Consider the following 12,751-nt stretch of genomic DNA (forward strand, 5'->3'; position numbering starts at 1 on the left):
TCTGCAGGGCTGGGTGCAGGGCCTGTGTCACTATGGTACACACTGGTCCTAATTTGTGTAAACACAGATCTACAAAGTTCACCCACCTCTGGTGAAAGCTATTTTCCATGTACTCTTCTATAAATAGCGAATGATATGTACACATGTGTCTATGTTTGGTGCTGCTCTATGGTGGTCCTGTGGAGGCTCAGAGCATCAAGAACATGGTGAAAGGAGGCAAACAATGAGCAACAGATGAACTACAGTCTCTAAATTAATAATGGACAGCAAATGTAGAAAGAGGTGGTCATAATGATGTGGCTATGTTTAATATGAGTGCATATGCTTCAAGTGAACATGTCCATTTTATGTTATATTTTGATTTAATATGATCACAGACCATGTGCATCTAATCTTGAACTCATATTTACATATTGTACATATCGTTCTCTCATTGTGATTTACAGTCCAGACTCTCAAACATTTGTGGTTTACCATGCATGTAGGAAAAGGGCTCCAGATATTCATTAAAACACACACAAACATAGGTATATATTGAAATTGCACCCGCATTTTCAACAATGTTTCTCTGACCCAGTTAGCCACTGGCTATTGGTCTGTATTGCTTTCTTGACAGAATATGCACACAGTTTTGCCAACCGTCCCGTGTGTAGACACTAAAAGATTCGTTCTGTTTTGAACCGATACGGGACGCATTTTGTTACATTTATTATTTATTTATTTATTTATTGAGGTCACACTTAGATGTTTGAAACAGAAACATGCAGCTCTATCTCAGCCAGAGCGAGGGACAGATTCTGGACAGCTCCTGAACAGAGAACACGATTTTCATTGGTCGCCCCCTTATTTAGCCAATCAACAGCCAGATTTATCTGTCCATTTGTTCTGTGTGCATCCAATGGAGTCATAGTCTCTCGTACAGCGTTTTGTTTTGCGATGGCGCTGAGAGCAGCAGGTCGGGGCTGAAGCTCAAAGAACTACATATCTGCTTTAGATAGAACTAATGTTATCTTAGCTCCGTGTGGCTTTGCTTAATCTGAACCTCGTCAAAGAAATTTGCTGCTATGAGGCAATTACCCCAAACCCAACTGGTTAAAGCTTACCCCCCACTTTAATCTCTAGTGACGGCCCTGTCTTGCCATGCAAGCATCTCAGTTGTAGCATTAACGGTGTAGCGAGTAAATTAAGCGATAGAGCATGAAAAGGAAAACTTCCTCCACCTCCACCAGCATCTTCATCTGATCTTCGAGGTAAATGCACTTAATAGAACCAGTTTATTTTGTTACATTCTCTTTTATTACGTATTATTATTTTTATACTCTGTTTGTTTGGTGATATACAAGCATATTGAGTTACGAGCTCGGTCACAGAATGAATTAAACTTATAAGTCAAGGTATTACTGTATTTTAAAATAAATATACTATACAATAATCTGCTTGCGTCAAGTTAATAAAGTGGCTTACCCTCTGTTCAATATCATCAAAATATCATTGCTGTTGACCCGAGTTTTCTCACTTTTGGCCTGTTACCAGCTCTGTTTGGTCCATGATAGTTAGTCATGAAAAGAAATTGCTTGACAAATTGAGAAAGCTTTTTGTAAAATTCACATAATATAGTAGGATGTTACAAACCCATTAGTTGGATGCTAAGCATAAGAAGAAACACACTTACACTGATCATCAGAGAAGGCACACTACCATTAATGTTAAATCGTATTGGACATGCTCAAAAGACGACAAAGCACAGCCTGCCAATTATGCGCACTTGTGCAGATTGAGTGCTCCCAACTTAGAAAATCTGGCATCATAAACTATCATAAAATATTGGCATCTCAGTGGGTGCCCAGAAGAACACTTAACGTTGCATAAAGTCAACTTCTAAGGATTGCTTCTAAGACAAACACCATTAGTGAGAAATAGAAATAAAATTTAAAGACTGAGGTTTGCTAAAGAAAAAGAAAAGAAGCCTGATGCATATTTTCTAGTCAAATGACATGTATTTGTGTAATGTATTTTTTATTTCACAAGTCCACCTGGCCTGTCTCTTTGCCTTGAAAACAGCAAACAAAGTTTCCTGTTTTAATTTTTTTGTGATTTTCAGATTTTATTAGTTGTTGAAAAGTACCCAACCTTATGCCATAATTCTCATCTTCAAATGCATATTTTTTATTTCATTCTTGAGAAAAACTTCACTCTATGAAAAATAGCTATAGGAATATTTTTCATCAAAGCTTTCATTAACACGATTAAAAAAAGTGAAATTCTTCACTTGCCAAAGTATGTCGCTTGACCTGAATGCGACAAAACACCTTTGGATGATCTCAAACCAGTAGAAGTTCATAAACACACAAGCAGAACATAGCTGAAATGAATCTTCTGTGAAGATGATGATGCCTTCAATTGTTTTGGGGGGCACGCTGTAGTAGAACCGCTTTGTTTACTGAGCAATTTTCAAAGACTTTAATATACACAAATGAATCTTCTCAATCTAGAGGTTCATTTTGGCAAAGTAGAGATGTTCTACTATAGCATTGTTTTCACCAACAATCGCCACAGGCTTATGTGTTAACTTCTTTTACACTATGCTTTATGCTCAGTTATTCACTAATGTATTCACACTCATTAGTAAATGTAGTATAGATGTGATTTGGCTGCACCATTCTGCCTGGAGTGCTATCTGCATACTTTCTGAATAATAAGAATACCAGTCACTCTTGATAATATGAGGATCTGTCTTTTCACACTGGAAAATCTGGCATTCTTCACTTCTACAGTACCTTCAGCTGTAATATGATATCATTTTTACTTCCAAGATCGTTCTCCTGAGGCAGTTGAAAGACGTCTGGTCAAGCTGAGCCACACTGAAAATGGTTAATTTCCCGTTTGTCTGATATAATTTAGCCTGTCTCACACATGCACTCGTCACTTCTCTTTCATTTCCTCTGGTAAGAAAGCGGTTAAAGTTAAAGAAAACAGCTCTGCGTACAAAAAAGGGCTTGGTCTTGCGATAACATGACCCAAAGTGGACAGTCTCTTTTCCTCTGCCTCTCTTATCTTGTCCTTTGAACATTTGAAGGAGGGGAGGAACTCTATGGGGGGGCACACCAGCCCATTATGGCTCAAACGGCTCTAAGTAAACATGTAATTAATAGTAGAAGTTCAGCAGGGGCTCACTGTAGAGCTTAGGATCAGCTGCAATAACATCCATGGCTAACTCATTCCACACGCTTCCCCACTCCCTCTGGAACTCAACTGATTTCCAGCTTTCCATGCAGAGAAACAGTTACTTCTTAATTTGACATGCTTTCCATGATCTTTTGAAACTGTTTCAAAATGCACTTCTTCCAAGATACTTTTCTTCTCCAATTAAGAAGAATAAACTCTTCTTAATACTGATACTGTGTTTCTGTAAAAATGGCAGAAAGGTGTTGATAAATATCTTTAAAGAGTATTATAATGAGCTCTGATATGTGTAATGTCCATGTGAAGCCTCAAAGAATAAGTAAAGGATATGCCATCCTAACCTACAAGCCTGAATTCCAAAAATGTTGAGACAGTATATGAAAAATATGAAAAAATGGGCCTGCATTTAAACAAAAACTGTGCAAACACATTATGTTTATATTTAACAGGAACTTAGCTGTATTATTTATGGTCATTTTGAAACTACACCTGCAATACATTTCAAAAACATTAAGACAGACACAAGTAGAATGTTATGCAAAATAATATGTTAAAAAAAAGGAATGCAATAGTGGTTTGGCTTCAAAGGAGCATCCCAGAGAGGCCAGTTTCTTTGTGAGCAAGAATGTGTTGAGTTTCACCACTTTGGCCAAATGAATGAAGAAATGAATAAAATCACTAAATAAATATTTTAAAAAATAATAATTTCTGTAATATAATGGCAATGATGTCATGTATTATCTGAAAAGTGTGTATAAAATTCAAGGCCAGGACACACTGAATATCCATGACCATTTGTCCTTCACAAAACACTTCCTTAGACATTCTCATACTTCTTTGAAAAAGAAGAGTAGCAAAGAGAATTACTTTATTTACTCCTTTGGGAAACATTACATTTAACATTGCATTACATTTATCCCATGTTTGGTAGTGAACACAAAAAACACACACACTAGTGAGAAACTTTTTACCTTTCACACTAGGGGCCGTGAATAGAAACACACAAAAAAAACTAGAGCAGCAAGCTGCCAACCACAGCATACAGAGAGCAAGTTGGGGGTTAGATGCTTTGCTGAAGAGCACTTCAGCCATGGAAGGATTTTTTCCTGCCGAGCCTCTGGTCTGCTGCTTGCCAATATATTCACATGGGCTTAAATATTTTTTTCACTTTTCAATTACTGTATTCACAAATATTTGTTAAGACTTTACTATGTACAGTGGAAACCATATGTCAATGACATTTAAAAATACTGCTGACAAAATGGACTGATGCACAGTTGCATTTTTGTGGCTTGAGAAGTCAAGCTTTCATGAATGTTTTGTGTACCTGTGGACATCAAACCTACCAGGAAGTAAAAGATCATCCAAAAATCCAGGGTCTGCAATGGTATAGGGGTCTATTAGGGCTGAAAGCATGAGTAACCTTCATATCTGTGAAGGCACCATTAACTTTGGTAGATAAATACAGTACATATTTTGGAATCTCCTTTTTCTGTATAAAACTTTGTTGTTACTCATTTGCTGTTTCCTAGACAACAACTTTCTCAGGAACATCCTTGCTTATTTTATCATGACAACCTCAAGCAATATTATGTAAGTTATGTAACATAACTGCACATTGAGAGACAGTGGATGCTCGACAGGCCTGCTTTGAGTTCAGACCTGCGTCCTAATGAAAACATGTGGTATGTTACAAAACTCAAAATATAACAACAAACATCCCATATGGTTGCACAGCTGAAGACGTTTAATAGTAGAATGGGATAACAGTCTGCTGTTAAACTGGATCAATAGGTGTCTTCTGTCTCCAACAGATTATTAGATTTTGTTAGAAAAATATATATGTTGTATTTGGAATGTGTTGCAGACATCATGTTTGATATGATATAAAAAGAGCATAAAGTAAAATATCAAATGTGTTTTTGTACTATTTCAAATGATCAATATGATAAGCACTGCTTTCTTATTGTATCAGCTTTCCAAGTGCTGTCTAGTGCTCATTGTATTTTCAAGTCTTTTCACACCACAGAGTTGCAGAGTTGCTATTTCTGTTTCTTTCTCTCTTTATTTATTTATTCATTTATATATTTTTTTTGTTACACATCACCATTGATGAACTTTGTCATATTAGGTCACATTAATTGGCCCAGAAGACAACCATAAGGTGACCAAGCTTCTTTAATTACTCTAGAATTGGGGAAAAAAAAAAACAGAACTGGCTAATTTGCTAATATGTATCCGGCTCCAACTTAATTAAAAAAGCAAACTCAGATCAACCTTCAGAGTGAGTGGGAAAAAAGCATTCTTGTATTCTCAGTGTGAACTTGTCTTGCCCCCAAGTGTCCTGCAGGAGGTACGTGTAACATCTTTAGCGTGTCTGTTGTCAGCAGTAGATATAGCGTAGCAGGCAAGGGCATTCGTAAAGGAGAAGATTTTAAAAAAATAGTTAAAAGGCTGCAGCTCTGAGCACTTGACATTTGCCTCAGAAACAGAAAAAAAAGAATAATTGAACAGTTTAAATAATTATTTCCTGGATTTGTTTGTGCTATTTTATCCCCCGCCCCCCTTTCTGTCCTTTTATTTTTTGTTTGTTTGTTTATATGTTTATTTATTTATTTTTTCTCAGGGAGGTATTCACCATATGGTTGCAGATCAAATAATGTCAAACATTTTGCCCTTGCAAGTTTTTGCAATTTGCAGTTTTCAAACGTGAGACCTGTTGAAGGCACAAGTGATAATGGGCATGCTCTACCCCCCACCGCCTTTGTCCCACCATATCTTTCTTCAATTAATGCTACAGCGGGAGTTTTGTGTAATAACACTTGCGCTTGTGGGTTGTCCACGTGAGGTGGGGATGTGGATGGTGGTGGGCGGAGAGGCCTAGAGGAAGAGCATAGTGAAAGAAGTCCAGTTAAAAATACTACTACTAATAATATTAATTAAAAAAAAAACAATTAAAATGTCTCCTAAGTTGTGGAAGGCCACTGTTGTGTATTCATATGAGTGCTGCTTGTTGCCTAAATAGCGTGAGAAGCGAATAATGTGACTGGAGGCAGACGAGACCATGCTAAGCTTTGTCTATCATTATTGCTGGGAGCTAACGGGCCACTGCCAGCAGGATGGAGGATGCGTTGACAGCTGTAATTATGTATCTCCATGGTGATCACTTTTGGCCTGTCATGGAGGCCGCCAAGCCCCTCCCTATCCGCCGTTTAATCAGATTGGACTGTCACTTGTCAGGTAGATGGCGGCTGGCTGGAGGATAGTGTGTGTGTGTGTGTGTGTGTGTAAGCATGTTCAGATGCGTGTGGAACGTAGGGGGTCTCTCGTCTGTCTCTGCCCTGGTCCCTAAATCCAGGAACGAATGTTTAATTACACTGAATAGGGCTGCCTTACTCTCTCTCTCTCTCTCTCTCTCTCTCTCTCTCTCTCTCTCTCTCTCTCTCTCTCTCTCTCAGCTTTAACAACAATTTTCAAACCTTCTGCACCATAAGTTACCATGTCCTAACCTATTGGCTCTGAAAGAGGAGGACTAGACTTGGGGAAGAAAAATATGATTTCTACACTCTCAGAGAATGACTGTGACTGTGTTGGGGTGGGGGACTTCTGCTGTCACTGTGCTGGCACCCTCAAGAATGCATATTATATACTTTAGTTGGGGAACATAATTACACCATATTCTATAAAAATTTTGTAAATAAAATCGTTGATGTCATACACCCAATTTCATCTCCAGGATGTATATTATGTTCTTTTATTTTACACAATTCCTCCTGGAGAAGAGAATGTACCTTTAGGGAACTCAACTGGACTTTAAATGCATAGTTCACGTTTATAATAAAAAACAAATCCCCCTTAAACACACTTTTCTGCCTTAAACATGCAGAGCTTAGGACTGTGTTTCCACACAATCATAGATATTCCTTTAAAGTGTTCTTCTTTTGTTTTTAACTGTAAAACTTTTGCTAATGTTTCTAAGATGTAAAGGAGAGTTGAGCACAATCTAACATTGGGTAAAATGTAATGTGAAAGTTTAAAGTAGGTAAAAATGTCCAAGTAGATGATGCATAGAAGCTTTCCAGAAGAACCAGTGATAAAGATCTGCATGTTTCCAATATTTATTACAAAACAACTGTTGTTTGCTCTTCTGTGCAAATTTTATAGCCAGCATAGTTTGTCACACTCATTTTTACTTATCATAAACTTTGTTGATCCTGAAGGAAATTGCTGAAATATTTTGATGAATATAGTTTGATGTGTGTAGGTTCTAGCTTATTCAGGTCAAACAACACTGAATTATATTTAATTTATTGTAGTGAAAACTACCAGACGAACCATAACCAGACAACATTATAATAGCCTCTTCTTTCTACACTCATTGTCCAAAAAAACATTGTTTAATATGCTCCACTAACCGTATAGTTGCACTTTTCAGTTCTACAATTAAAGACTGTAATCCCTATGTTGCTCTGCCTTTATTTTTAGCCTCCTTTCACCCCTCAATGATTAGAATCTCCACAGGACCACTACAGGACAGGTATTACTTAGGTGCCACAGTGACACTAATGTGGTGGTAGCATGATAATGTGTGTTTTACACTGGCACGAGTGCATCAGATGCAGTAGTGCTGCTGGAATTTTAAAATCTGTGCACATTCAGTGGTCACTTTATTACACAAACTTACCTCACTGGCCCACCTAGTAGATTTAAAGTCAGTAGCTCATCTGTTTGCATTAGTTATCATCTAGTCTTCAACAGTGGTCAGGAGTCTAGGACAGTGATAGAAAGGGCAACGGTGAGCTCTTTGCTCTTTTTATTTGTCTAATACTGAAAATGTCACAGACCTTATTGAAAGTGTCAAGGTGAAGATTAAGCTGAATTTAGTCATTTCATAAGTTAAGGTACACCACATTATCATCAATGTCTATTGGTGATTAATTGATTAAATTTGGTCATCAATTGGTTAAACTGAATATAAAATATATACTGAAGCTGACAGGCTTAAAAGAGATATTAACGATTTAAAAAAAAACAAAAAACAAAAAAAACAGTTATTCTAAAATTCAGGGGATGTTTCCTCAACATTTGCTAGCTCTCCAGTTTCTTTGCGCGCTCTAAACCAGTCTAATGTGTTTATGAAACCCCAGTCTCAGTCGGGTATGCTAGCTTTTCTCTCTCATTGTAGAGCAAAGGCTTATGGAGTTTTTAGACAACAGAGAGAACTCAATGTTGAAAAGCACAAACTGAGATGAGGATATTGCTCTATTCCTGCTCCACAGGTGGGTAATATTGACTTATTTTTGCTGTTTCAGATCACTTTAGGTGAAATGTTTTCATATTCAGAACACTGCTAACTGCATTACCAAATGCACTACAAAATTAAGCAACTTAAGTTCTACTGTGGTTATTCAAACAGTGAAAAAAGCTTACAGACAAGTTACACTTCAGCCACATACAAACAACAGTCATTTTTCTCCTCAAACATATCATTCCACCTTAAAAGAAACTGAGGTTCTGAACATGAACAAACAAGAGAGAACAGTGTTTAACCATAATCATAGACATCCCATATAATGTTGTCAAATTGTTGCGTATGTAGAGAATACTAAAACTAGTCCCACTGTCTCAGTTAACCCCGCTGTACCATGCCACTTTTAGCTGAATTGTTCAGAAATGGTATATGCTGGAAGCAAATTGTACATTTATGTTAGATTTGCAGTATGAGAAATTACATTTACATTAGATTCACAGTATGAGAAATGTTCACATGCATAAATTATTGCAAATTTTATGAGCATATTGGAGCATATTGGGGTGTGCCTGGTCTTAAATAACATGGTAACACTTGTTTGTCAGTACATTGTATGGTATTTTTATATAACTTATACAACAACATATCCAGTACATTATTTTTAAATTTCTAAATGTCTTAAATTCCTAACTAAAGAGACACTGTGAGATTGGGTGAGATTTGTTATTTTTTGCTCCTGGGATCCATTTACAGTTGCACAATTGCATGTTATTCACTCGTACTGCAATGTTCAGAAATTAAGGGGGAAGGGCAACGGTGCGATTTCCTACTCTTCTGTTTATACATTACACAGTGCAATTTCTGCAGTGCTGAGCCCAGCCCAATGACAGATGCTCTGTTCTCCCTATTACCAGTCAGTGAAGCATCACAATGATTTAGAAGCTGTAAATGTAAGGTAAAAATACTACATATTGTTCCTTTACCCTTAACCTTATTCCAAAACCTGGTCCTACTCCTAATTAATGCTGTGGAGACTTTCACCATTTTGTGTTTTAATACTTTGAACATTTATAGATAATCTTTTTTGGGGCTACCCAATTAAAGCAGGACAGAGAGTGCCATATGGAATTGGCCAGGGAGTACTGATCTGGCTGCATGCCCATACTATAGAGCTGGATCATTGGCACCATTCAGCGATACTACATTGACACAGAGTATTCACAGGTGTATATTTGGTGGAGGCTCCATACTGAACTAATCCAGTGCACCCCTCCCTGCCACACCAGGATGCAGCTTTTTTTGTCCAGGGTGCAGGATGAAAGCATACAGCATCAGTAATGTTTATGTTACCTTTTCATGTTTGATTATGTATGTTTATTGACAGAGAAAGAGACAAAAAATGCACTGTTTAATTATAGCATCTTATTTAGGTACATCCTGCTTGAAACCTTTAAAGGAGCTTCCTGTGCCTTTGTTACTGTTTTTGTTTTAGTTTTTTGTCACTTATATCACTTTCTGTATGTAAACCATATTTTCTCATTATGTTTATTTATATGTTTCAACCCAATTCCTAATTTAGAACTTTGAAGATGACTTTTAACTTTCCAAAATACTACTACTACTACTACTACTACTAATACTACTACTACTACTACTCCTACTACTACTACTACTACTACTACTACTAATAATAATAATAACAGGCCTTTTGAAAGCCACCCTGACGAGGGTGACCATGTGCAGCAGTTATTCTTTCATTTCTGACCTGCCATCCCTGTCGTCTTGATGATGCTCATCCTCTTTGCCTTGCTGCTGTTGTTCACATTTGATGATTTAGCTCGATCTGCTTTCTTCTGTGCTTTCGCTGGTTGGACAGAAGGCAGCAGGACTAGGTGCTGTTACTCTGGACTGCTAATGAGACTGTGCAGCAGCCTGCGCTTTTGCCAAGTTGCCTTTCTTTTAATACAGTATCAAAGGCCTTATCAAAGAGATAATTTCCCCCGGCAGCCCATAATGACGCCTCTGTGTTTTGCTGGGTTGCCACACACTCTCCGGGAGCCTGTGCAGGCTCTGTGGAACGCACGGCTCAAAGCCCATAGTCTCCCCATGCATTATTCTATATTCCATCAGCTCCTGCGAGCACGCTGTTCACTGTGTTATTGTTGATTTGGCACACGTTCCCCTCCATTGTGTGCGCCACTGACGAGTCCTCTAAGGATATGGATTGATGCTCTGTGCCACTTTTAGGTGATTACAGTGTAGCCATTACACTTGGGTGAGTCTCAAAGCTAGCTGAGCTTGATTGACAGACTGGAGACAACAGCTCCTCCTTGGGGGCAATGACTATATTCAAAGATTAAAAGTAAAACCTTGTTGTTTACTTTGAACCACCTTGTCAGGAGTACAATTCCTCCTTCTGCGGTCCTCTTCACACCTCCTCTGTCCAAGGAGATGCTGGAAACCCCTCCAGGAGTTACCAGTGAACACAGCAGCCATTATAGAGGACAAGAGGACTCCACGTGGGTCTCCCTAAAGAGCGTGAAGGCTCTCTAAGAACAATAGCACTTTCTCACCAGCATATTGCTCAGCTGATTGTCCTGGATAATATGCATTAATTGTCCGTGATGGTCCTTTACAATGAGCTGAATTGATCCATCATCCTTGGGGAATGTATGTTTTGTACCAGTGCTTCATATAGCTGTACTTTCAGTAATAGGAACTGAAAACCTTAACAGCGCTAAAGTCATTACAGTTCATGCTGTTCTGTTTGCAGCAAAACAGCAGTGGTCCTATAAGCAGAGTGGTATGTAATCTGTCTATTTTAGGCCTGAAAGAGTGTGTAGAATAAATTATGATAATCATGTTCTTGTCATATGTTTACATCCTGTCCTGTCCTCACCAAATTAATCTTCATTGTCAGTATGATTATACAGTCATGTGCTACGGTCTGTTAGACCTTCCTTGTTTGCAGGTATTGTGAATACATTGCATGCATTCACTGATCTGTTTTGTAGGGAGTGGGCTTGTGGACTCTTGCTGTTTCTTATGCCCCAGTGTTATCCACTGTAGTCTGGCTACGAGATGTGTATTAGAGGCCACCAAAAGCTAATCAGACACATAGTGTGTGCGCTTGACTACGATTGTTGAGCAATGGAATGTTTTATTGGAAATTTGTATTAAGCAAAACAAGCGCGTTTGGCTGCCGCTTCTCACCAGTGTCTGTGGATTGAGTGTTCTGAGCAGTGTGGATTGTAAAGCGTCCTTGGGTGTCTAGAAAGGCGCTATATAAGTGTAAAGATCATCATCATCATCATCATTTTCTTCTCCGCTTCTCCATTTCAGGGTCGCGGTTAAGTGTAAAGATACATACATACATACAATTGGCAGATCACAAAACATCGAAAACACAAAATTCTAGCAAAAGATTTGCACGTTTATTGTTATATATTCTTTTAACTTTAATTTCATTTTAGTAATATGTTGAACATCTACCTTGCATCTACACTCATTGTCCATTTTATCAGCTCCACTGACCATACAGAAGGACTTTGTAGTTCTATATTTCCAGACTGTAGTCCACCTGCATACTTTCTTTTCCCCGTTTCACCATGCTCTTCAAAGCCAGGATCCTCAAAGGACCACCACAGGGCAGGTATGATGGGGGTGGTAGATCATTCTCATCTTTGCAGAAACACTGTGTCTCCAGAGTGAGAGTGTCTCCTGAGGTGGTGTGTTGTGCTGATACAAGTGGATCAGATACAGCAGTGCTTCTCGAGTTTTTAAACACCGTGTCCACTCACTGTCCCCTCTGTTAGACACACACCTCGTTGGTCCACTTTGTAGATGTAGTCAGAAACAGTAGCTCATTTCAACTCTAGTCCTTCATCAGTGTATGCAAGATGCCACCCACAGGACCCTGTTGGATGGATATTTTTGGTTGGTGGACAATTCTCAGTCCAGCAGTGACACTGAGGGCTTAAAAACTTGAGCAGCCCTGCTGTTTCTGATCCACTCACACCAGCACAGCACACATTAAAACAACACCACCACGTCACTGCAGCGCTGAGAATGATCCACCACGCAAATCATTCCTGACCATTGAAGAACAGGGTGAAATGAGGATAAGTATGCAGAGAAACAGGTGCACTACAGCCTGTAATTGTAGAACTACAAAGTGTAAGTGTGTAGTCAGTGGAGCTGGTAAAATGGACAATGGGTGTAGATACAAGGTAGGTGTTTCTAATCCAGTCATCTTTCAGTGTATTATATTTGTCTATTTCAGTGAGAAACCCTATTCTCTACCCAGGTGGTCTACGT

This window comes from Hoplias malabaricus, chromosome 12 (assembly GCF_029633855.1).
Source record: "Hoplias malabaricus isolate fHopMal1 chromosome 12, fHopMal1.hap1, whole genome shotgun sequence".
Classification (NCBI taxonomy): domain Eukaryota; kingdom Metazoa; phylum Chordata; class Actinopteri; order Characiformes; family Erythrinidae; genus Hoplias; species Hoplias malabaricus.